At 48.7% G+C, this 13,270-nt stretch overlaps 1 protein-coding gene across 2 annotated transcripts in view; it reads left to right on the forward strand.

Annotated features, from left to right (window-relative positions):
- Window positions 1-13,270, forward strand: part of pla2g7 (phospholipase A2, group VII (platelet-activating factor acetylhydrolase, plasma)) — a 242,266-nt gene that overhangs the window by 999 nt on the left and 227,997 nt on the right. The window contains exon 2 of one of the 2 annotated variants that reach the window (XM_070885052.1): window positions 12,655-12,723. The exons of the other annotated variant lie outside the window; for it this stretch is intronic. The gene's annotated coding sequence lies outside the window, so the exon portion shown is untranslated. The remainder of the gene's footprint in view (window positions 1-12,654; window positions 12,724-13,270) is intronic. 2 annotated transcript variants of the gene reach the window in all.

The raw sequence follows: 13,270 nt of genomic DNA on the forward strand, positions 1-13,270 counted from the left end.
TCTCCTCACCATATGTGGGTCTTCGATATATGGCCTCGTCAAAAATCTGCTGGCATCGGTCAAGCCAATAAACAAGACTGACACAGAGCTGTGCACGCTGGTACGAGAACACCTCAAGCCGAAGGAGAGCATCCTAATGGCCAGGTATTGCTTTCACACGCACCATCACTCCGAGGGCCAGAACGTGGCGAGCTTTGTCGCCGACCTAAGACTCCTTGCAGGACAGTGCGAATTTGCCAGATCTTTGGGGGAAATATTGCGGGACTTTTCGTGCTTGGACTCAGCCACTAGGTCATTCTTCGCAAACTGCTGTCTGCCGAATCCCTAGATCTGAGCAAGGCCATCACGATGCCCAGACTTTCACATCCACGAGCGACAACAAGAAACAGATATCTTCACAGCATCGAAGCTCACCGGCAAGTACTGTGCATAAAACTGATGCCTTCAGCAGGCAGAACTGTACATGGTAGGGCCTACATGACTGCAGAGGATAGGCCTAGGGTGACTCAGAGGCCGCTGTGGGGTGTGAATGTGTACCACGATCGCGCGGCTGTATCGTGTGACATTGAGGTTAATGATCCTGCGTTTGTTCTCAATTACGGTCATGGTCCCAAATGGATTGCTGGCACTGTTTTAACCAAGGAGGGGAATAGAGTGTTGTTGAATGAGCAAACGTGCAGAAAGCACTTGGATTATACCAAACCACGATTCACTGACAACCAAGAACAGTTTGAAGAAGACTTTACCATCTATGATCCACTAACACTCACCCAACCAGCAATCGACCTCGTGGTCAACCACGAGGATGAATCCACCATGTCCGATAGTCTGATCAGATCAGCTGCACTGCTGTGCAGCAATGATCTGACCAACTCACCTATGCCAGGACTTCAACTCAGGCGATCGACCCGGGAACGCAGAGCGCCAGATCGCCTCAACCTGCAAATAACTTGTACATAAGACTTTGGGGGGGGAGTGATGTTATGTATGCAAACCTCACCAATGTATAAGACTTGCCACGAGGGGACACACCTGTGGGAGACCTAAGGGTCACCTGTGCACCCTGGACAAGCAGGTATAAAAGGCAATCCACCATGCTGTTTCCTCACTTTGGAGTTACATTAAAGAGACCAAGGTCACAATGGTTTGAGCTTACAATACAGTCTTGTGGGGTTATTCTGAACACAATAGAGTCCACTGCCCTCCTTTAAATCTTCCTCCATATAATCTCTCCTACCAATATTCATGGTTATCCTTCGAACCTACATCTCATGAGACTGCTCTGCTCCCATAGTCTCAATCACAGACAAGGCCATCTCAGATCACTTACTTGTATCCCTCACCACTCCCATCCCCCTTACAACACACTTCCTTCTGCATCTGTCTCTGGAAAAAACTCCCAACAATGGCACTTTCAAACTTCCAACTGTTGAGCTTTTGGCTCTCCATTCCCATAATATTTCTGAGCAGATCAACAGCTGCAATCAGTGGACACCTCTGCCTTTAATGCCCTTATCTCAATAAGACTCTCTCATCCTGGTCTTTCCTCCTGGCACAGCCCCCATCTTTGCTCCCTCAAGTCCAAGGTGCAAATTTGAATATATCTGGCACACAACTAGTTTAACCATTCATCTGCAGATCTGACTGGACCCCATCAAGCACTACTGGGCTATGCTCTCCTCTGATAAAACTGCTCACTACTCGAATGCAAAGATAATCCCTGGCTTCTTTTCTCCACGACTATCGGTCTCCTTAAACCACTCTTCCCTGCCGCCTCCACCCTCGCATTCAACAAGTTTGAGGAGCTTATAACTTCTTTGTCACTAAGATTGAGACCATCCACTCAGCTGCCTCTGCTGCACCCCACTCCTTCCTTGTCATGTATCCTACATGGCTACTGTTGGTACTATTACAAGATGTGCCACCAGAGGGCACAGCAGTGGGAGACTTGTAGGTTGCCTGTACAGGTGTGCCTGGCCTAGTATAAAAGGCAGGCCACTGGGTGTGATCCTCACTCTGGAGTTAATGAATAAAGTACTAAGGTCACTACAGTTCAAGCACAACACATTACCTCCTGGAGTCATTACTAGAGCATCTAAGGACACAACAATTGGCGACGAGATTACGAACTTTCATGCGAAAATGGCTATCCTTGGTACGTTGCAGCAGTTCGCCGATGATTGGGACGCCTTTGTGGAGAGGCTAGAACATTTCTTCACAGCAAACGACCTGGCAGGAGACGACCCGGCCACACTGGCTGATAAGCACCGAGCTATCTTACTAACCAGTTGTGGGCCCACCATCTATGGCCTCGTCAGGGACTTGCTGGCACCAGCGAAGACAACGACCAAGACGTACAAGGAACTCGTAACCCTGATCCATGAGCAACTCAAGCCCAAGGATTGCATCCTCACAGCCAGACATCGGTTCTATACCTACCGAAGGCCAGGAAGTCGCGAAGTATGCTGCAGAGCTCAAGAGGCTGGTGGCACGTGCGAGTTCGGCACCCACCTCAACGAAGCGCTGCGGGACATTTTTGTTATTGGAATTGGCCATGAGGGCCGCCTTCATAAGCTACTGTCGGCGGATACCACAGTCACACTGCAGAAGGCCATCTCTGTGAGCCAGTCATTCATGACCTCGACATGCGGCTCTAGACAGATGACTCATCCTCAGGACTCAAACCCGGCAGGTACTGTGCACAGAGTAGCGCCGTTTAGGGGCTGGACTGTAAAGCGCAAACCCTTTCAGGGAAGAGAGAACAGGCCCCCCGAGTCCCTTAACTCAGAGTCTGCCGAGGGGGGGGCTAATCGAGGAGCACAATGTTGGCGTTGCGGAAGGAATCACAGGGCTCACTAGTGCCACTTTAAAGACTATGTATGCAAAGGCTGCAGCACAAAGGGCCACCTCCAGCGAATGTGTAAGATAAATATGACTCACTGTGTCGATGAAGAGTCTGCAGATGGCCATGAATCCTGCGCGGATTATGAATCGATAGGCAGAGAGGCAGCTCAGTCCCACGGGGAGATACATAGCATGTTTACCTGCACCACCAATTGTTCCCCGCTGAAGATGGAAGTTGAGATAGAGAGCGTTCCAGTCTTCATGGAAGTGGACACGGGGGCGAGCCAGTCAGTGATGAATCAAGAAGCCTTTGAGAGGCTGTGGGACAATCAAGCTGAACGACCCAAGTTGGTCCTAGTTCAGGAAAAGCTGCGCACCTACACCAATGAAATCATCCCAGTCGTTGGTAGCGCGAATGTAAAGGTACTCCATGATGGCGCGGAGCACAAGTTACCTCTGTGGTTACCGAGCAGGTGATGGACCAACGCTGCTCGGCAGAAGGTGGATGGAGAAGATCCATTGGAAGTGGGAAGACTTCACCCCTCCAGCGATCGACGCCCTCTGCACTCAGAGGCAAAGCAAGCCCTCACCTGAGAGTGGACCCAGCACCGGAGAGCAGACCAGCACAGCACCTGAGACACAGACTGCTCAGCACCACTGCGTGGAGATGATCCGGCTGAGATGACCCGAACGCACCTTCCAGGCCCCAATGGCAGGACTCCGGAGGAAGAAAATTGGATCCAGAGGTGACTTCCCGGCTTCGGTGGCAGAACCTGGGGAGAAGAGGATCACCGCAGTCGACATCGTGGATGGTGAAAAGATGGTGCCCAAACCACGAGGTGAGGCGCTGAAGACAAAGATGGTCGCGGCCAGACCACGAGGTGCAGCGCTGATGGAGCAACACGTGGCACCGAACGGAGAAACGGATTGGGGTAAAGAAAGCAAGGCTTTTTTAAAGGAGGCCTGCAACCCACCACAATTAAAGGGACAGTTCCACACATTTAAGCAATGTAATAGTAATTGTAAGTCACAGACAAAAGGGGTAATTGATCATGCAAAATGTGCAACTGATGATCTGAATTGTGCACATGCAACCAGTGGGAAAAAGTCGCGTGATCGTAATCGGACCTACAGTGTGTCCATCATAAGTAATGAAAAGTTGGGCGATGTAGGGTTTCAACTGCACGCAGCCAATGCAGCGGGCAGACGCCCATCAGGAATGCACAGGTCCAGCGAGCTACCCAATGCTGTAGCCTGCGTCCCGGGGACCAGAGTCATGCACCATGTGCCATTAGCAGCTGACACACACTAGCTGCAGGGCAAGCGGCCTCAGCAGGGCAATGGCACCGGCATCGATACCATGCCCCTGATCAGCTCCACCTCTCAGGCACCCGATGGCACAAACTGCCACGAGCCTGAACTAAGGCGCAATCCCCAGACCCCATCGCCACTAAGACCATATCCGTAAATGTAGGGTCACCCGCCACAGTTCCCCCAAAGGGAACCGGCATCAGCCAGGGTCCCAAACCAAACAACGTCCAGGCCAGCGAGTCAGCAGTTCCCTGTGCACTGCTAGGCGACAACCCCTCAGGAAGCAGCAGCAACCCAGGGTGCAAAGAAAGGACAAGGAAGTCACAGGCATCTGAGAACCGGTCCGAAGCTAGGGACCACAGCAACAGCCTGAGAGCAAGCAACTCGGGCCAACCGGGTTCCCACTGCCAGCACCGTGCACTGAGCTGCCACCAGACTGCAGGGACACAACCCAGCAGCTCCGGAACTAATTTGTCCTCACGCACCAGTCACTGCCTCGATAAGACATCTAACGTACTTGTCTCACAGCGGAACCACAAATGTAAGGCAAAACCCATTTTCCTGAACTTGAATGTACATGAATGTTAGGAGCCCCCGCCATAATTGATGTGGGGGGGGGGGGAGGGGGGGCGGAGAATGGAGTGGACAGGGACACACACACGAACGGCAACCACCAGCACTCTATTGCACCAACCACTCACCCAAGATTGAAATGACCTGCCAAGGGTCAACCAGACAGAGCCCACATAGAGCTAAGCCCAGAGCACAGTCAATGCAGAGGCGATTTGCACTAAAGGCTCAGGGAAGAGTGATGTCATGTATCCTGCATGGCTACTGTTAGTACTATCACAAGGTGTGCCACCAGAGGGCACAGCAGTGGGAGACTTGTAGGTTACCTGTACAGGTGTGCCTGGCCGAGTATAAAAGTCAGGCCACCAGGTGTGATCCTCACTCTGGAGTTAACGAATAAAGAACTAAGGTCACTACAGTTCAAGTACAATATATTGCCTCGTGGAGTCATTACTAGGGCATCTAAGGACACAACATTCTTCTTGTCCAGCAAGCTAAATTTCCTCCAAGATTCCCAAGCCCTGAACCTGCATCTTTCCCTAGTTTCTCTCCCGTCTCCCCTCAAGCCCTCTCCGAGCCCATCTTGTTCATGAGAGCCACCTCCTGCTCCCTTGACCCCATAAACTGCTGAGCACTCAACTTTCCTTCCTGACCCCCGTGCTAGCTGACATTGTAAATGGTTCCCTCTCCTCAGGTATTGATCTCCTTCCTTTCAAAAGTGCTGTCATCACCCCCTCTCTAAAAAAAGACCCTCCACCCCTCTAGCCTTGCAAACTACCACCCAATCTCTATCGTCCCTTTTCTTTCTAAAGTCCTTGAACGTGTTGTCACTTCCCAAATCCATGCCTAGCTTTCCCACAACTCCATGTTTGAGTCTCTTCAATCAGGTTTCCGCAATAGCCATAGCACTAAAACAGCCCTAATCAAAGTTATAAATGGTATTCTCTGTGATTGTGATCATGGTGCACTATCTCTCCTCATTCTTCTCAACCTCTCTACATGGCCTTCTTTGACCTCACAAAGGCCTTTGACACTGTTAACCGTGAGGGACTGTGGAGCATCGTCCTCCGTTTCAGCTGCCCCCAAAAGTTTGTCACCATCCTCCGTCTGTTCCACGATGACATGCAAGCCGTGATCCTGACCACACATGGATCCACCACAGAACCAATCCACATCCGGATTGGAGTCAAGCAGGGCTGCGTCATCGCACCAACGCTTTTCTCAATCTCTCGATCTTCCTTGCTGCAATGCTCCATCTCACTCTCAACGACCTCCCCACTGGAGTGGAACTAAACTATAGAACCAGTGGGAACCTGTTCAACCTTCGCCACCTCCAGGCTAGATCCAAGGTCGTCCAATCTTCCGTCATCGAACTACAGTACGCGGACGACACTTGCGTCTGCGCACACTCAGAGGCTGAACTCCAAACCATCATCAACACCTTCACCAAGGCATACGAAAGCATAGGCCTTATGCTAAACATCCGTAAGACAAAGGTCCTCGACCAACCTGACACTGCTAAACAGCACTGCTCCCCCGGTCATCAAAATCCTTGGTGCGGCCTTGGATAACATGGATCATTTTCCATACCTTGGGAGCCTACTATTAGCAAGGGCAGACATCGATGACTAGGTACAACACTGCCTCCAGTGTGCCAGCACAGCCTTCAGTCGCCAGAGGAAGAGAGTGTTTGAAGACCAGGACCTCAAATCTGAGGAGCGTGAGTCCGGGGTGCGTGGAGAGGCCTATAAAAGGCCCAACGTCGGAGGAGGAGTGGCAGTTCGAGTAGCACGAGTCCGGGGTGCATGGAGAGGCCTATAAAAGGCGTGCTTGTGCAGCTGCAGCGGGGACAGAAAGCAAAAAAGAAGTAGAAAGAAATCGAAAGGTGACGTCACAGCCAAAGGGGTAAGAGATTGGCTGGTGATTGGTAAGTAGCTTTCCTTTTTCTTTTCTATTTCAATAAGTAACCTTTAGCATTGTGGTTGCCAAATTAAGTTAATCTAGGGGTTAAGTCATGGCAGGAAAGCTCGGACAAGTGTTATGCTCCTCCTGTACTGTGTGGGAAATCAGGGACGCCTCCGCTGTTCCTGACGACTACATGTGCGGAAGTGTATCCACCTCCAGCTCCTGACGAGCCACGTTGCGGAACTGGAGCTGCGGGTGGATTCACTCTGGAGCATGCACAATGCTGAGAATGATGTGAAGTTGGTCTTACCGCAGGTAAAGGGTACACAGCCAGATGGGGAATGGAAGACCAACAGGAAGAGCAGTGCAAGGAAGGTAGTGCAGGGGCCCCCTGCGGTCATACTCCTGCAAAACAGATACACCGCTTTGGGTACTGTTGAGGGGGATGACTCATCAGGGGAGAGCAGCAGCAGCCAGGTTCATGGCACCGTGGCGGGCTCTGCTGCATAGGAGGGCAGGAAAAAGAGTGGGATATAGTGATAGGGGATTCGATTGTAAGGGGAATAGATAGGCGTTTCTGCGGCCGCAACCGAGACTCCAGGATGGTATGTTGCCTCCCTGGTGCAAGGGTCAAGGATGTCTCTGAGCGGGTGCAGGACATTCTGAAAAGGGAGGGTGAACAGCCAGTTGTCGTGGTGCATATAGGTACGAATGCCATAGGTAAAAAACGGAATGAGGTCCTACGAGACGAATTTAGGGAGCTAGGAGTTAAATTAAAAAGTAGGACCTCAAAAGTAGTAATCTCAGGATTGCTACCAGTGTCACGTGCTAGTCAGAGTAGGAATTTCAGGGTAGCTCAGATGAATACGTAGCTTGAGCAGTGTGCAGCAGGGAGGGATTCAAATTCCTGGGGCATTGGAACCGGCTCTGGGGGAGGTGGGACCAGTACAAACCAGACGGTCTGCACCTGGGCAGGACCGGAACCAATGTCCTGGGGGGAGTGTTTGCTAGTGCTGTTGGGGAGGAGTTAAACTAATATGGCAGGAGGATGGGAACCAATGCAGGGAGACAGAGGGAAACAAAATGGAGACAGAAGCAAAAGACAGAAAGGAGAAGAGTAAAAGTGGAGGACAGAGAAACCCAAGGCAAAAAACAAAAAGGGCCACTTTACAGCAAAATTCTAAAGGTTCAAAGTGTGTTAAAAAGGCAAGCCTGAAGGCTCTGTGCCTCAATGCGAGGAGTATTCGGAATAAGGTGGATGAATTAACTGTGCAGATAGCAGTTAACGGATACGATGTGGTTGGCATCACGGAGACATGGCTCCAGGGTGACCAAGGCTGGGAACTCAACATCCAAGGGTATTCAACATTTAGGAAGGATAGACAGAAAGGAAAAGGAGGCGGGGTGGCGTTGCTGGATAAAGAGGAAATTAATGCAATTGTAAGGAAAGACATTAGCTTGGATGATGTGGAATCGGTATGGGTGGAGCTACAGAATACCAAAGGGCAGAAAACGCCAGTGGGAGTGGTGCACAGACCTCCAAACAGTAGTAGTGATGTTGGGGAGGGCATCAAACAGGAAATTAGGCGTGCATGCAATAAAGGTGCAGCAGTTATCATGGGTGACTTTAGTACGCATATAGATTGGGCTAACCAAACTGGAAACAATACGGTGGAGGAGGATTTCCTGGAGTGCATAGGGGATGGTTTTCTAGACCAATATGTCGAGGAACCAACTAGGGGGAGGCCATCTTAGATTGGGTGTTGTGTAATGAGAGAAGATTAATTAGCAATCTCGTTGTGCGAGGCCCCTTGGGGAAGAGTGACCATAATATGGTGGAATTCTACATTAGGATGGAGAATGAAACAGTTAATTCAGAGACCATGGTCCAGAACTTAAAGAAGGGTAACTATGAAGGTATGAGGCGTGAATTGGCTAGGATAGATTGGCGAATGATACTTAAGGGGTTGACTGTGGATGGGCAATGGCAGACATTTAGAGACCGCATGGATGAACTACAACAATTGTACATTCCCTGTCTGGCGTAAAAATTAAAAAGGGAAGGTGGCTCAACCGTGGCTATCAAGGGAAATCAGGGATAGTATTAAAGCCAAGGAAGTGGCATACAAATTGGCCAGAAATAGCAGTGAACCTGGGGACTGGGAGGAATTTAGAACTCAGCAGAGGAGGACAAAGGGTTTGATTAGGGCAGGGAAAATAGAGTACGAGAGGAAGCTTGCAGGGAACATTAAAACGGACTGCAAAAGCTTCTATAGATATGTAAAGAGAAAAAGGTTAATAAAGACAAATGTAGGTCCCCTGCAGTCAGAATCAGGGGAAGTCATAACGGGGAACAAAGAAATGGCAGACCAATTGAACAAGTACTTTGATTCGGTATTCACTAAGGAGGACACAAACAACCTTCCGGGTATAAAAGGGGTCAGAGGGTCTAGTAAGAAGGAGGAACTGAGGGAAATCCTTATTAGTCGGGAAATTGTGTTGGGGAAATTGATGGGATTATGGCCGATAAATCCCCAGGGCCTGATGGTCTGCATCCCAGAGTATTTAAGGAGGTGGCCTTGGAAATAGCGGATGCATTGACAGTCATTTTCCAACATTCCATCGACTTTGGATCAGTTCCTATGGAGTGAAGGGTAGCCAATGTAACCCCACTTTTTAAGAAAGGAGGGAGAGAGAAAACAGGGAATTATAGACCGGTCAGCCTGACATCGGTAGTGGGTAAAATGATGGAATCATTTATTAAGAATGTCATAGCAGCGCATTTGGAAAGAGGTGACATGATAGGTCGAAGTCAGCATGGATTTGTGAAGGGGAAATCATGCTTGACAAATCTTCTGGAATTTTTTGAGGATGTTTCCAGTAGAGTGGACAAGGGAGAACCAGTTGATGTGGTGTATTTGGACTTTCAGAAGGCTTTCGACAAGGTCCCACACAAGAGATTAATGTGCAAAGTTAAAGCACATGGGATTGGGGGTAGTGTGCTGACGTGGATTGAGAACTGGTTGGCAGACAGGAAGCAAAGAGTAGGAGTAAATGGGTACCTTTCAGAATGGCAGGCAGTGACTAGTGGGGTACCGCAAGGTTCTATGCTGGGGCCCTAGCTGTTTACATTGTACATTAATGATTTAGACGAGGGGATTAAATGTAGTATCTCCAAATTTGCGGATGATACTAAGTTGGGTGGCAGTGTGAGCTGCGAGGAGGATGCTATGAGGCTGCAGAGTGACTTGGATAGGTTAGGTGAGTGGGTAAATGCATGGCAGATGAAGTATAATGTGGATAAATATGAGGTTATCCACTTTGGTTGTAAAAACAGAGAGACAGACTATTATCTGAATGGTGACAGATTAGGAAAAGGGGAGGTGCAACGAGACCTGGGTGTCATAGCACATCAGTCATTGAAGGTTGGCATGCAGATACAGCAGGCGGTTAAGAAAGCAAATGGCATGTTGGCCTTCATAGCGACGGGATTTGAGTACAGGGGCAGGGAGGTGTTACTATAGTTGTACAGGGCCTTGGTGAGGCCACACCAGGAGTATTGTGTACAGTTTTGGTCTCCTAACTTGAGGAAGAACATTCTTGCTATTGAAGGAGTGCAGCGAAGGTTCACCAGACTGATTCCCGGGATGGCGGGACTGACATATCAAGAAAGACTGGATCAACTGGGCTTGTATTCACTGGAGTTCAGAAGAATGAGAGGGGATCTCATAGAAACTTTTAAAATTCTGACGGATTTAGACAGATTAGATGCAGGAAGAATGTTCCCAATGTTGGGAAAGTGCAGAACCAGGGATCACAGTCTAAGGATAAGGGGTAAGCCATTTAGGACCGAGATGAGGAGAAACTTCTTCACCCAGAGAGTGGTGAACCTGTGGAATTCTCTACCACAGGAAGTTGTTGAGGCCAATTCACTAAATATATTCAAGAGGAGTTAGATGTAGTCCTTACTACTAGGGGGATCAAGGGGTATGACGAGAAAGCAGGAATGGGGTACTGAAGTTGCATGTTCAGCCATGAACTCATTGAATGGAGGTGCAGGCTCGAAGGGCCGAATGGCCTACTCTTGCACCTATTTTCTATGTTTCTATGACCCCAAGCTTATGCTCTATAGGGCAGTAGTGATACCTGCCCTCCTATATGGCTCAGAGACATGGACTATTTCCAGCAGACATCTCAAAGCGCTGGAGAAGTACTACCAACCCTGCCTCTGCAAGATCCTGTAAATCCACTGGGAGGATAGATGCACCAACATCAGTGTTCTCGCTCAGGCTAACATCCCCAGCATCGAAGCACTGACGACGTTCGACCAGCTCTGTTGGGCGGGCCACATCGTCTGCATGCCTGACACGAAACTCCCTAAGCAAGCGCTCTACTCGGAACTCTGACATGGCAAGCGAGCCCCAGGTGGACAGAGGAAATGTTTCAAGGACACCCTCAAAGCCTCCTTGATCAAGTGCAACATCCCCATCGACATCTGGGAATCCCTGGCCCACAACTGCCCAAAATGGAGGAAGAGCATCTGGGAGGGCGCTGAGCACCTCGAGTCCCGTCGCCGAGGGCATGCAAAAATCAAGCGCAGACAGCAGAAGAAGTGTGCGGCAAACCAGGCTCCCCGTCCACTTTTTCCTTCAATCACTGTCTGCCACACCTGTGGCAGAGACTGTAATTCCCATATTGTACTGCACAGGCACCTGAAAACTCATTTTTAGAGTAGAAGCAAGTCTTCCTCGATTTTGAGGGACTGCTATGATGATGACAGCCTTTTATACCGTCAACCACACCATCCTTGTCCAATACCTCTCCCATTCTGGCTGAGTTCGACTGCCCTCACATGGTTCCACTCATGCCCATCCAATCATAGCCAGAGAACCTCCAGCAATGTCTTCTCTTCCTGCCCTGCACCATTACCTCTGTAGTCCCTCATGTGTCTATCATTACCCGCGCCCCCCCCCGCCCCCCCATCCGTCAGCAACAGCATCAGAATGCCTGACATTTGGGTTGCCTATGTACACTAATGACACTCAGCTCTACCTCTCCACTACGTATCTCGATACCTCCATTGCCTCGATGTTGACATCGACTGCTTATCTGACATCTAGTCCTGGATGAGTCACAATTTCCTCCCGTTAAACATTGGAAAACTTCAGCCCCTGTTACAAACCCTGTTCCTTCGTCACCGATTCTAAACCCCACCCCAGCCAGTCTGAGGCTGAAGTGGACTGTTTGCAGCCTTTGTGTCCTATTTGCCCAAGCTGAGCTTCCGACCCATCATAAAATCAATCTGCTTCTACCTTCGTAACATTTCCATTTCATCCGAATTGTACTTGAACTGAAAAGCAAGGAAATGTATCGAACGGAACTGCCGTCAGCACCCAAATGTAGTATATGGGATTGCTGACCGCAGCTAAATGTACTAAACTGCTTTTGAATGTACTGTCGAAATTTTTATATGAATAAAGTATATTTTGAAATTAAAAAAAAAATTTCCATTTCATCTCAGTCTATTGGCTGCTGTAATCCTCATTCATCTTTTGTTACTTCCAGAGTCAGTTAAGTGATTGAGCAATAAGGTGGTAGATACAGTATTATGTGAGGAAATGGGAGGTTATTCACTTTGGTAGGAAGAATAGAAAAACTGTATTTTTTAAGTGGTGACTGTAGGGTGTTTGTTTTTCACTCTACTCTGATTCTCAGACCTCGGAACTTATAGTGGGAAAGGACAACACATGGCACAAAATTTAGGCTTAACCAGTGTCAGTTTTATTACGCAACAAAAACCGACTAAAACTGCAGGACTAGACTGCTGAGAGAAATTGACTTTAGACATACAATCCCCAGCCCTGGCTGTAGCTATTGTAGGTTCGTGGTCGTTAATTCCATGACCTGTTGGTTCTTCTTCTGGCCGTTCTCTGTAGCTTCTGTTCCTTTCCTTCTGTGCCTGCTTGCTGTTCCTTCCTGTGTTACCTACTTGCTGTTTCTGTGTTCATATATTTATATCCATAGTATGAAGAAGTTTCCTGCTGGGCCGAGATCCGATTATCGATGTGGTGATTTGTTTAACTGGCTATGGTGGTGAGTTTGAATGGCTACTAATTTGCATACAGAGTCGACAATGCAAAAGATAACTCCTTAAGCTAAATGTTCGGTTATCCAAAAATGTGCATTTCATAGGGTCCTTTTTACTCCTGGTTTACTTGTAGTCTCTGGGGTATCAATGTCTTTGTCTGTATGCATAACCAAGTCTCGTCCTTGATTAACATAGATTGCTTTTAATGGGTGATGAGTCACCACTTGTCTCAGGCTGGCATCTGTTCCCCCCCTCCCAGGCAGCCCAACAGTTTGTTTTACTTTAAAACAGTTTGTTTTACTTTAAAACTTTGTTTGTGGCCTCTTCCTGTGCTTTGTTTCAAGAAAAATATGTATATCTTAGTGACGTACTATTAAATGTTGGTGTTCAGGGAGATTTAGTTGCCCTCCTACAGGAAACACATAAAGTTAGCGTGCAGGTACAGCAAGTAATTAGGAAAGCAAATGGCTTATTGGCCTTTATTGCAAGGAGGTTCGAGTACAAGAGTAAGAAATTCTTGCTACAATTATACAGGGCCTTGGTGGGACCACA

The sequence above is a fragment of the Pristiophorus japonicus genome, chromosome 7 (genome assembly GCF_044704955.1).
Source record: "Pristiophorus japonicus isolate sPriJap1 chromosome 7, sPriJap1.hap1, whole genome shotgun sequence".
Classification (NCBI taxonomy): Eukaryota; Metazoa; Chordata; class Chondrichthyes; family Pristiophoridae; genus Pristiophorus; species Pristiophorus japonicus.